General features: G+C 50.9%; 1 long non-coding RNA gene across 1 annotated transcript; it reads left to right on the top strand.

The window, feature by feature from the left end:
- The first annotated feature begins 2,926 nt into the window (after positions 1 to 2,926).
- Positions 2,927 to 5,501, top strand: LOC116576536. The gene is made up of 3 exons (XR_004280199.1): positions 2,927 to 3,017; positions 3,136 to 3,200; positions 5,413 to 5,501. It is a non-coding gene; the product is annotated as an uncharacterized LOC116576536 (long non-coding RNA).
- Positions 5,502 to 12,561: the final 7,060 nt, after the last annotated feature.

Here is a 12,561-nt window from a genome sequence, read left to right as displayed (position 1 = left end):
GATTTTGAGCAAGTGAAAATAAGGACACACATATATGTTCCTCTCTTCTATTTATAATAATAACTACAAACAAATTAAATATTCACCAAGGTCTGGATATCCACGAGTTTTGGAAAGTTAAATAAACTGTGGTTTATCTACGAGATGGAATATTATACCAGCATTTCACATTACAGCCACGGAGAATTTCTAATGATTGGGAAAACCATTCACGATATGCTACAATGTGATCTGAACAGTTTCCACAAGCAAAATGATGATCGTAGTTTTTTCTTTAAAAAACAATATTGTATTTCTGAACTCGTCTTCCACCACCGCTCCGAGGGGAGCAGAAGGTAATCTCCCACCCCCTCATCCCGGCAGACCCTCCTCTTCCAGGTCCTTCACAGAGCTGTACCCCTTGGGGAACCCTTTTCCTTCTCTGATGGCGCCCAGTTAGGATGGCAGGTAGACCTCCACAGGGTGTGCTGTGTAGCCAGCCGCGCATGCGCAGAACCTGGCAGCCAGGAGAAGGCGAAGTGATGCCCCAGACCTGGGTCGTTGCCGGAACCTACCTGGGTTCTTACGAATGCTGGCTGATGGCCATGGGCCACTCACCCCCTGGGCTGGAAAGGAACCTCTAAGAGGGTAGCCTCTCTCCCCTGTCCACTCTTGCCTCTCCAAAGCTACAGGATTCATACTGAATGAACGAATCGATGTGTCTTCCTGAAGTGGGTGAAATAAGCCCATTTCGCAGAGTGTGGTGAGAACCGAATGTGCTCACCGAGGTAACAGTCAGGCCTGCACGATGGATACTCGGAGAGGCTGAAGCTCACAGCACACCCAGCTGACGGGGGACCAGGCCTCCGGCTCCCTGCCCTCCTATGGCTAGACAGCTTTGCTGAAGGTAGAAATGGTGTAGCCTTCTCTCTTTGAGTTTTCCCAGATGGTCTACAGCACGTGGTTTTCTTTCTCTTCTTCTTTTCCTTTTGGTTTCCTTGGAATCGATTCTGCCACTGGTGAAGGGCAGTAAATTAATAACTAGATTTCCCCCCACGACAACAAGCCCCACAACTAATTGGCTCGATATCTCCCTGTTGCCGCATCACTTTGGGATTTTCTGGGTGAGATATAAATAAGCCCATTCTATTAATAAGCCATTTGGCCAAGGGAAGAAAATACAGTTCCGAGATCCCGAGGGGCCTGGGGAAGCCGCTTGGTGGCCCATGGAGCGAAGCATTCGATTACAGGAATGAAGCTTGCGTCCTCCGCGCCCTCCTCCCTGCAAATCCGGGCTCCCGGCAGATTCCCCTCGGTCCTGCGGGGCGGGGCAAGGAAAGCTTTGTTAAGTTTAAAAATTATAATTTAGATAAATCTGTGCATTCATTGGCCTGAGCGTGTGTCTGGAAAATAATAGTTAGCAGGGTAGAACCTGCCGCATTTCAGGGGCTTTATTGTCTCCTTATAATTAAGTCCTGCACAGAAATCCAATTACAAATGTTCTCAATCGCCCTGCAGCTAAGTGCTAACAGAAGAGGGGAGGAAGGCTCCCGGACTTAAATAACTGTGGATAAAAATTAATATTGTGGCCGTGCTGGCTAATTAAAAGCGCCGCCTCTATTAGCGGGCCTTTATATTAATAAATGAGACTATTATTATCATATCCGACAACCAGGGTGCTTATCAAGTCTGCTCTGTCAGCCTTGCTCTTGAAAGCTCAAGTTCATTGCCCTGGGTTCAGGCTTCCGTGGGAACAGAGGGGAGGACTCTGTTCTAACCAGGCATCTATTGAGCTGGGCTCTTTGGCGAGCCCTGTCTGTGTGCTCCTTCCACCAGCCCTGTCTGCCCAGGGGTAGGGTTCCTGCCTCACGGTGGAACAGACTCAGGCTTAGAGGTTCAGTAACTTCCCCTGGTAAGAGGCAGAGTCGGATTCAAACCAGCAGCCTCTGGATCCTGAGTCCGGTACTTTCTCCTGGCTCATTTTCCCCACTGGCTGAATGGGGCAGGTAGAGGTTTTTACTGTGTACCAGCAGCTAGAAGGGGAAGAACCTCCCCTCCGTAGATCTGGCACATTCCTTTGGGGCCTCATGATTTACCTACCAGTCCCCTTCTGCAGACCAGGCACTGTCCGAGGCTCTGGCCACAAGGCTGCCCCGGCTGCCCCAGAAACAAGCAGGTATTTGTGATGGCAGAGAAGCCCAGGGTGCGGTCAAGGCCCACCAGGAAATAGCCACCCCAGACTTGGGGGATAGCGACCATTCCTCAAGGGGAGGTGGCAGCTAAGCTGACTTCGAAAGGACAAAGAGAAGGAACCCAGGCCGAGTAACAAGCCGAGGGCTAATTCCCGGGCAAGGAAGTCCTGTGTACAAAGGGGTTAGAATGCCATAAGGTGTTCTCTGTGCCTGAAACACAAGATTCAAGGTATGTTATGGACAAGCAGCTAAAGCTGGAGAGGGAAGCAGGGAAGAGCAAACCAGGTGAGGCTTTGCAGCCTCTACTCACAGTTTGGGCCGTTGACCCAAGGGCAAAAATGAATAAATACATAAATAAATCTTTGAATTTTTTTTTTCCAAAGATGTGTTTATTTATTTGAGAGAGAGAGAGTGAGCACATGAAGGAGGGAAAGGGCGGAGGGTGAGGGAGAAAGATCTCAGGCAGACTCCGTGTCGAGCGTAGAGCCCCACTTTGAATCATTCTAAACAGGAAAGTGCTGTGAGTCGGCTAGGTGTCTGCCTCTTGGTGTCAGCTCAGGTTGTGATCTCAGGGTGGCCAGATTAAGCCCCGTCAGGCTCCGCATTCAGCAGGGAGTCTGCTTGAAGATTCTTTCCCTTTGCTCTTCCCCCCACTTGCATGCACACGTGTTCTATCTCTCGAATGAATGAATGAATGAATGAATGAATGAATGAAATGCTGTGAACAGAACTGCATTTTGCACTTAGCTTTCCAGCAGGAATCTGGAGATGAATTGGCCACACCTACCCTGGAAGAGAAGGGCCAGTTAGGAGTAACACAGGAGAGACACCAGGGTGATAAGGGAGGTAGGCAGCAATGGCCCCCTTCAAGGACTATGCAAGAAATCACCAGCCAAATTCGATGACTGATCACAAGGGCAGGGTCAGGAAGAAGGAGGACTCACATCTGACTCCTGTTTTCTAGCTTGAGCAAAGTAGAGAGATTCCAGAAGATGGGACAGGATGAGGAGCGGCTTTGGGGGAAAGACAGTAAGTTCAATTTTGGACACAAAGGACTTTCTGTTTCTGAGCAACAATCAAGGGCATTTGTCTAAAGCTGTTGGATATGTGGCTCTAGTGTTCAAGGCCTGGAGATAATGGCCTGAAGATAATGCTTTGGGAATTTTCAGGTCATAGGTGAAGACTACAGTATGGTCCTAGATGAAATCATCCAGGAAGAGTGGCGAGAGGGGCCAGGCAGGTCCTCAGTGGCCTTAAAAATCTCTGTTCAGGAGCACCTGGGTGGCTCAGTGGGTTAAAGCCTCTGCATTCGGCTCAGATCATGATCCCAGAGTCCTGGGATCAAGCCCCACATGGGGCTCTCTGCTCTGCGGAGAGCCTGCTTCCTCCTCTCTCTCTGCCTACTTGTGATCTCTGTCTGTCAAATAAATTAAAAAAAAAAAAAAATCTCTGTTCATCATTCCTGCAAACATTTACCATGCATCCTCTGTGGGCAAGGGACTTATCTCTTGTTACCTGGCATTTCCATCTGTTAGTGTACTATTTTCTTGGTGACAAGAGGTGAGGAATTTCATGTCCAGCTTCCAATCTAGGCTAGGTCCTCCCCGCCAGCCCACATGGAAACGTTGAATTTGAGTCATCAATATCTGTAGGCAATCCAATGAATGTGAATCAGTTCTGGTTCTGTACCCAATCTTGAGTTGGCCTCTGATTGACTCTGCAGCCTGATCTATCATGAAACCAGGGTGACTGAGGAAAAGTAGCCACATACTCTCCCAGTCACAGAGAATGTTTACCCTAGGTCACAAGAGCCCCATAATGGAACCCAGACCTGATCATTCTAATGTCTAAATTTCAAAAATAACGATAATAATGAATGAAATACTGACTAGACTTAACAAATGAAAGTTTTTCTTGGAGGTGGAGCGGGGAGCAAGAGGGAGGAAAGATAAATATCTGAAAACAACATCTTGTTTTTACAAAGTAATGGACTAGCCACTTGCCATCCATCAGCTAACAAATGCAGGAAAGTCTGGATTGATAGGAACAGCAGGAGAATGTGGTGGATTTTCTCATGATAAGAAGGTTGTTTCAGCCTTCACTGAAAATCTTTCCAGCGTGTCTGGTTAAGCTTTCCTGTTCTAGAAGTAGGCTGACTTTCTGATCTGGCTTCTGTGTGGACCTGGAGCAGGTGAGAGGTGAGCTTGGCCGGGAGAAAGTTTAGGAGGGAGGAGTTTCTTACACAAGCTTATGAAGCATGGTGTCAAAAGGCAGACCCCCAACACTGCGTCTGGAGAGGAATCAAGGTCAAAACCACTTGACAAGGTCAAAACCAGCCAAGAAGCTGGACAAGAAGCCAAAGAGTAAGAATCAAAATGAGAGGTTAGGGGGTGGGGAGCTAGAGTCAGGGTGCTAGGGAATGGGGAGTAGGGGCAGTGGAGACAATTGGCGATGAAATGAGATGAAAACTGGTGATATACAGGTGCACTAGTTATCTACTGCTGTGTAACAAGTTACCCCAAAACTCAGTGGCTTAAAATAGCGAAAATTTACTATCTCAAAGTTTCTGTGTGTCGTAAATCTGAGCATGTCTTAGTTGGATGCCTCTGGTTCAAAGTCTCTTGTAAGGTTGAAGACCAGAGCTGTGGCTTCCTCTAACGGCTTTATTAGGAGGACCCACTTCTAAGCTCATGCATGGGTTACCTGGCAGGCCTCGATTCCTTATCACACTGACCTCTCTGTCTAAGGGTCCTCAAAGCATGGTAGCTGGTAATGGGCGAAAGAGAGAGAAAGAAAAACCAAAAAACTGAGTGAGAAATTAGGAGACCACAAGCACCCGAGATGAAAACCACTGTCTTTTTATAACCTCGTCTTGGAAGTGCAATGTTTTATTCTTTAGAAGCAAATCAAGAAGTCCAGTGTATACCAAAGGACAAGGGATGATATAAGGAGGTGAAGACCAAGAGACAGAGATCACTGACGCATATTGTTAAGGTTCCCTACCACCCTGGGATAGCTTTTTAGTTCCCCAAATGGGACTGCATGTGTAGGCAAGCCTGGTTCCTTTAAAAGGACCTTACACGCTGGACACCAGCATGTGGAACCAACAATTTCCTTGATGGAGGAGAATCTTGCAGAATCCCTGGCTCATTTAGCACCCACATTGGTTATTGTTTTTCATGGCAGCGATGTTGAGATAGGAGGTATAGACAGCTAACGTTAACTATTTTGTGATTTTCAGATATTCTCCAGAAACTGACTTTTTGACCAAATCACTGATGGCATTCTGACATTTGTCCCTTCATCCCATTATCCCTCCTCAAAAATGTCTATTGCCTGCGCTACAAATCTGTGTCTTACCTAAAGGGCACTAACCACTCACTGTCTGTGAGAACGTGGGGTAGGATGCGTGGTCAGGGTGACAGAACAAAGTCGTATTCTGGACCTGCGCAGGCTGCCTGGATGAAGTTGACCTTGGTGCTTCTTGAAGGCCACAGAGAGAAGCTGGAGCCCTGGGAGGCAAGCACAATAGCTCAATGTTTTCCCACGAGGCCCGGGCCTTCCGGGAGGTCCCCGTTGAGCAGGCATACTGTGAATACCTCTGCTTATGTGGTTATAACAGCCAGGGACCAGGTCAGGTCTACGGGGAGGAAAGAGAGAAAATGGGAAAAATAAAAGTTGACAGCCGGAGACTATGAAGAAGGGAGGGGACACAAGAAGAAAAAGAAACTAGAGGGAAGAGCCCAGGGCAGAAATGGCTGGGAGCCCCCCACACCCAGCTCCAGGCCCCGCAACTGTATTTCCCTCCTGGGCAAATTCATTTAGGTAACTTTAGTGAGTTCCTGCTAAGGTGTAGGCCCAGAGAACATAAGAATGAACAAAAGAGACATCACTGCCCCTCACGCAGACCGCAGATCGCTCTAGGGGGGAGACAGAAATGAGGTCAGTGCACTGAGGCTCCCCCGGAAGGATATCAGACTATTGGGATGAAAGTGTACCTACAAAGGTATTAAGCAACCCCAGCACAGCAGTCTGTGACCTTCTGGCCTGCAGCCCATCCGTATTTGTGGCCCAAAGCCAGGGCCAAGTTTTGGGTGAGGAAGGTTTGGAGGGGTATTTCCCAGGAAATGGGGGTGAGGAAGGTTTGGAGGGGGATTTCCTGGAGATATGTCCCTTCCAAACCTGGGATGCCTCCTCCAAACCTTCCTCACCCCAAACCTTGGCCCTGGCTTTGGCCATACCCCAAAGCCCAGCGTTGGGCTCCTGCCCTGACTCATGCCCACTTCTCCCTTGGCCTCTCACTGCCTTAACCATCCCTCAGGGTGTGGGCGTTTTAACCCTTTCCCTGCCTCTCTGTCCATCCAGAATCTTTAGGAATGGCAAGGGCAAGAGAAGAAGCCAGTGGCTGCCATTGCCATGGGTTTGGAAGAGAGTATGTCCTCCGGTCTGCTGACGGGAAGAGGAAGGATGTGTGGCCAACAGAATTCTACCTGGGAGAGGTGGAGGGGCATCTGGCCCAAGATAGCAGAGGCCCAGCATCCCCACTCCTCTACTTGTCTCTTAATGGCACTGTGCCTCCTTGTGGTCCTAGGACAGCGGCCCCTCTGGTCATCCTACAAAGAAGACAATTCAGTACAGAAGTAAATGGCAGCTGCTGAGTTTTTAGCTCCCAGGGAGGCATCTGGTTTCAAGTCTACTCACAGAGCCCTAAAATGTCTGTGGCTGGGGAGAGGGGCAGGGTGGTGGTGGCGGGGCGTGTTGGGGGGGTTCTTCCGCAGCCTTGGAAGAGGTCAGCTCGCAGAGCTCTGGACGGATGGTTGAGATAAGTCACACTGTTCTTCTATGCCTCACCTACTTTTACGAGTCAGAGTTTCTCTCCAATGTCTGCCCTAAATCCTCCTGCTATGATTTCCTTCTACAATTAAGAGCAAAGAACTGGAGTCAGCAAAATGTCACAGATTCTGGACCCTCCGCAGCCCACAGAAGCCAAGTGCCTGAAGGCATTAACTGTTCACACTGGAAAGCTGAGGATGTGGCATCTCGAGCAGCACTTGAAAGGGGCAGCAGGAAAGCCAGGGAGGTCCTGGAGCCCCAGGGAGGCTGTGGGACGCAGGCCAGCGCGTGCGGGTCCCACAGCTTGTGGCTCCACGGTCGGGCCCTGTGAACGCACGTCCAGACGCAAGCGATGGGCTCCCCCGTGGGAGTTCCGTGAGCCCCCACCGCCTCAGCCCCAGCCCTGCTGCGGCTTGCCACAGAGCCCTTCTCAGTAGCCCAGCGCCCACTCCTTCTCCAAGTCGCCTCCCCTTCTCCCATCCGGGGCGCTCCCCTGCACGCTGACCCATCTTTTGAATTTTCTGGTTGGCTTGGCAAATGGCTGATGTCCTCTCCCCGAGGTCTGGGCTTACACATGACTTCTGTCTGTCCGTGGCTGCCATGCCCCTTCTCTCAGCTTTCCCCTGCTCCTCCAACACCAGACCCCCACTTCTCCCGCAAGTCCCCACGACCACGCCTTTGGCCCCTGCCCTCTTCATCCCAGGGCTCTCTCCCTGCCTCACCCCCACCCCCAGACTCGGCAATGGGGCAGCTCCACCAGCCAAAAGGGGTGGGAGAGAGAGCGGGGAGGGAGGCTGGGAACGCAAAGCGCCCCCCGCCACCCCCCACATCCGCTGCTACGATCGCAGCCCACCCCCAGCTGACAAAAGCCCTTGTTGGAGCCAGTGGCTCTGGTGCCAGCCCGGCCCCTTGGAGCAATGACAGCCATGTGCTACATTTGCCCAATTCTGCAGCTGGGCTAATTACTGTGGTTCCCGAGCTCGGGGTCCAGCCCCAAACCAAACAAATTAGGACAAAAACCACAGGCTTCTTCATTCCTCTCATTCCCAGCCAGCAATTGCTGAAGGACCCCTATAATTGATAACAATGAAATAAAAACCCACCACCTGTCCTTAATCCTAAGGACTTGGGAGCCCAGCCAACAGCTCAGCCCATCCCCCCAGCCCACACCCTGCAGAGTTTAACGGCCTCGCATTCCAAGTGCCGGCATCACCCCAGGAGCAACCTGGGACCTGTCATAGCCCAGGACAGGGTCCAGCCTACGAGAATGGCTGCAGCTGGGCGGGCGGGCTGAGCGGGGGGTGGACTCTGGGCCAGGATGGCCCCTGTGGTCCCCCCGCTGGGCCCAAAGCTGATGTGGACACACAGGTTTGTGAGGGGAATGGCGGCAGTCGGTGGCCTAGGCCCTCAGGTTGCATGGAGGAAGGAAGTCCTCCGTGGTCAACTCCAGTGGGCAGTGGGAGGAAGCCAGTGAAGGCTAAAGCCGGCAGTAAAGGCCGGCAGTCAGCAGAGGGCCCTGGCCTGGGCATCCAGGTTCAGGAGCAGAAAGGAAAATACAGACCCAGTGATGTACAAGAACCAGGTACTAGGGAAGGACATCAAAACACGGAGAAGGCGAGGCTCTGCCAGCAGTGAGGGAAACTGGCTGAGACTGGACACCCCAACCAGGGCCCAGCTTGGGTCCAGAAAGACAGGTGATGGAAGAGGCCAGGTAAGGGGCAGAAACCAGCTTGTGACACCTGATGCACGGACCCACACTGTTCTCAAACCCGACTTTGCCCAGAATTGCCCAGAGGGTTTGTTAAAACACAACCGATTTGGAGTCCTTGATTCAGGATGTCTGGGGTAGGGCCTGAGAATTTGCATTTCTGAGTAGTTCCCAGGGAACGCTGATGTTGCTGGTCTAAGGACAGAACCGCTTAAATATCTGGGGACGAGACACGATCCAGGCTGAGCGTGAGATTGTCTCAGACCGCTTCTCTGGTAGCAATCCAGGAACCAAGAGGAAGCAGCGAGAAGGCAGGATTCTGGACTGAATATCTGTGTCCCCCTGCCCCTCTCACCCCTTCCAAGTTCATAGGCTGAAGCCCCAAGCCCCAGAGTGATTGTGTTTGCAGACAGGGCTGTAAGGGGGTGGAAAGGTTATATGAGGTCATGGGGGGAGGGCGAACCCAGTAGGGCTGGTGCTCTTAGAAGAAGAGGAAGAGACACAGCAGCGCCCGTTTCCTCTCCTCCCACTTCATCCCTCTCCCTTGGGAAGACCCTGTGCGAGGGCCATCTGGAAGCCAGGAAGCGCTCTCCCCCGCACTTTGATCCTGGGCCTCCAGCCTCCAGAGCTGTGAGCAAGACAAGTCTGCTGCTGACCTCCCCGGTGGGTGGCGTCCTCCCCGGGGCCGCGCCAGTGGGCTAAAGCCAGGCAGACTCAGGGACCAAACAACTTCAGGAAACACTGAGACTTCGTCAGAAGGGAGAGAAAGTTCTGCTGGTATACCTCCTCGGGCAGGCAGGACAGACAAGCCCACCTGTGCTCGTCTGTTCTCCCAGACCTGGCCTCGCCTTCCGACCCGGCCTTCTCCTTCGCCTGCCTTCCCAGACCATCTTAATGCGACGGGCTTTAAAACCTTTCTGATCTCTGCTCCCTGCTCTGTATCTCTGTCACTGCCCCAGCCCAGCCCCGAGGCAGACGTTCCTACATCTGTGCTTCAAGGTCACGCCCTGAGCCTGACTGAGTGAGTGGAAACCCCCTCCCTGTCCTCTGCCTCAGTCTCCCTTCACCTCTGCCCTCGGCTCTGGCCCAGATCAATCACCCAAAAAGCAGAGTCAGGAGAAGCAGGGGTCAGTGGGGAAGATGAGGACCGAGCCTGCCAGGGAGGCCCTGCGGAGGCAGCAGCCACAGGTCCGGGAGGCCCGAGGAAGATTTATCGGCCACTAAACTCAGCTGGAGGGGGTGGGTGGTCAAAGATTGCACTCTGTTGCTCCGGCTCGGGAAAATAACTGTTCCACTGGAACATCACTACACTATCATTTTTCTACTCCTGTGCCACTTACAGGGAAATAGAAACTCGCTTTCTTCTTCATAATAAGCTGCAATTTCAATAACTCAAAGGCTTTTTCTGAGATGGAGCCATTCTCCCCGCCCCCCACCCCATCCTCTAGTGATGTGGGCGAAGGCAGGCTCAGGCCAGGGTGGGGGTGGTGGAGATCTAACTAGCTCCTGGGGACAGCTGTCCCTTCTTCCTGACGTTCTTGCCTGTCATTCAGGTAACCAACCGTCCCGATTTGCCAAGGACTAAGAGGTTTTCCTAGATGCTGGACTTTCAGTATGAAAACCAGGCCAGTCCTGGGCAAACCAGGACAGTCACTCTATCCTCCACCAACTGGGGACAAGGCAGCAATGCTGCGCCGTGAAACAGGGTTGGTTAAGGACCTACATTGTGCCAGGTGCTCTTCCGGAGTGCTGGGAAACAAACAGATACCAAACACACAAAAACTTGCCCTCAGGGAGCTTGCATTCTAGTGGGGGAGATGGCGGAGATAGAGAATGAGCACGCTAAGTACCTTATATAACAGACCAGAAATTGATGGAGAAAAAGCAACACAGGGAAAGAAGATTCGCAATGAGGCACAGAGGAGTGTAATTTTAAATAGAGGGATCAGGGTGGGCCTCACTAAGTAGGTGGGATTTGAGGCAAGGTTGAAGGAGGTGAGGAAGCAAGTTACGAAGATATGTGGGAGAAGGGCATTTCAGACAGTGAGATCAGCCAGTGCAAAGGTTCAGAGGCTGAGTTCGACTCACATATTCAAGGAATGCCATGGCGGCCCATGGGCAGATGTAGAGTGAGCAAAAGGGAGGAGAGGGAGAGAGGTGGCGATTGTGACCAGAGACCAGACTTTGTAGGGTTCTTTGGATCACTGTGAGACTCTTTGGCTTTTACGTGCCATGAGAAGGTGAAGGAGTACACCTTCACTGGTGTCCTGCCGGACTCGCTCTGACGGCTATGGAAACCCAGGTAGGAGGCTGTTGACGTCACACCCACAAGCAGTGGCAGGGCCTTAGACCAAGATGGTAATGGAGGAAGTGGTTCGGAAAAAAAGAAGCTGGAACAATGTCCAGCTTCTTGGAAAGAACCAAGTTGTCCATTAACAGATGAATGGATAAAGAAGATGTGGTGTATATACACAATGGAATACTATGCAGCCATCAAAAGAAATGAAATCTTGCCATTTGCAACGACGTAGATGGTACGACAGGGTACTATGCTGAGTGAAATTAGTCAATCAGAGAAAGAATTATCATATGATCTCCTGATATGAGGAATTTGAGAGGCAGGGCAGGGGGTTGTGGGGGGAGGGGAGGAAAAAATGAAACAAGATGGGATTGGGAGGGAGACAAACCATAAGAGACTCTTAATCCCAGGAAACACACTGAGGGTTGCTGGGGGGTGAGGGGGAGGGATAGGGTAGCTGGGTGATGCACATTGGGGAGGGTATGTGCTATGGTGAGTGCTGTGAACTGTGGAAGACTGATGAATCACAGACCTGCACTTCTGGGGCAAATAATACATTATATGGTAATAAAAAAAAAGAAAGAAAGAAAGAAGAAAGAAAAAAAAGAAGAAAGAAAAAAAAGAAGAAAGAAACAAAATTTAAAAAAAAGGAAGAAGAAGCAGCTGGATCCTGAATATATTTTGAAGGTGAAGCCAACAGATGGTCCCGACGGGGCCTGCGTATGAGGTGAGAGAGAAAGAAGAGTCCGCAGTGGCTTCCAGGATTTGAAAGTACAGGGGCCATGACTGGATCGGAGAATACAGAGTATACATTTCAAAGACCCCCATCTCTCCCAAAGGACTTGCACTGGAGATACTACTAGACTTGAGTTAGAGACTAAGATGCACGTCTAAATAGACTCATTAAGACCGTGGAGCGTGGTCTCTAAATGCAGAGTAGATTTGCCCTCATCCCTGGGCCTGGAGCTGGATCATGGGCCGCCTGAGGTCAGGCCTGCTGATTTAGGATAGTGCAGTGGTTAAGAGGTTGAGCCTGCGCCTAAACTCTCTGAGGCTCAGTTTTGTCATTCAATGATTGTTGTGAAAATTGAATAAGATCATGTTGACCAAACGCTTAGCACAGGGCATAGACCCTAAAAAGAGCTTCGCTATCCGTGCAGACGGTGAATGTATGGTATTGAAATTCTGGCAGTGGCCAGCAGAGGGCACCACCAGCAAAAGACAGTGGTGCTGCACCTCTGGGGAGCATGGCTTACTTACCTTGGATTCACTAACCTGGCAAAAAAAATAATTTATTTTATAGCCCCTCATTGCAGAAACCTACTGCTGTGCAAAATGGATCTTCTTCTTAGGGTTTCTCAAAACAGCCCCCCAAGCCGTGGCATTAGAGGGAAATAATGCAACGGTCTTCACCATCAGCCCATTCTTACCTCCTCCCCAGAACACTGCAGGATTCCCAGAGACCAGATGACTCTTCCAGTACCCTGGGCGTGGGGAGGATGGAGACAAGCAAAGATAAGGTTTGTCCAATTTGTTCTGGTCCCTGGAAA

Source organism: Mustela erminea, chromosome 17, assembly GCF_009829155.1.
Source record: "Mustela erminea isolate mMusErm1 chromosome 17, mMusErm1.Pri, whole genome shotgun sequence".
NCBI lineage: Eukaryota > Metazoa > Chordata > Mammalia > Carnivora > Mustelidae > Mustela > Mustela erminea.
The sequence above is the reverse complement of the archived record's forward strand: the minus strand, read 5'-3'. Positions and strand labels throughout refer to the sequence as shown.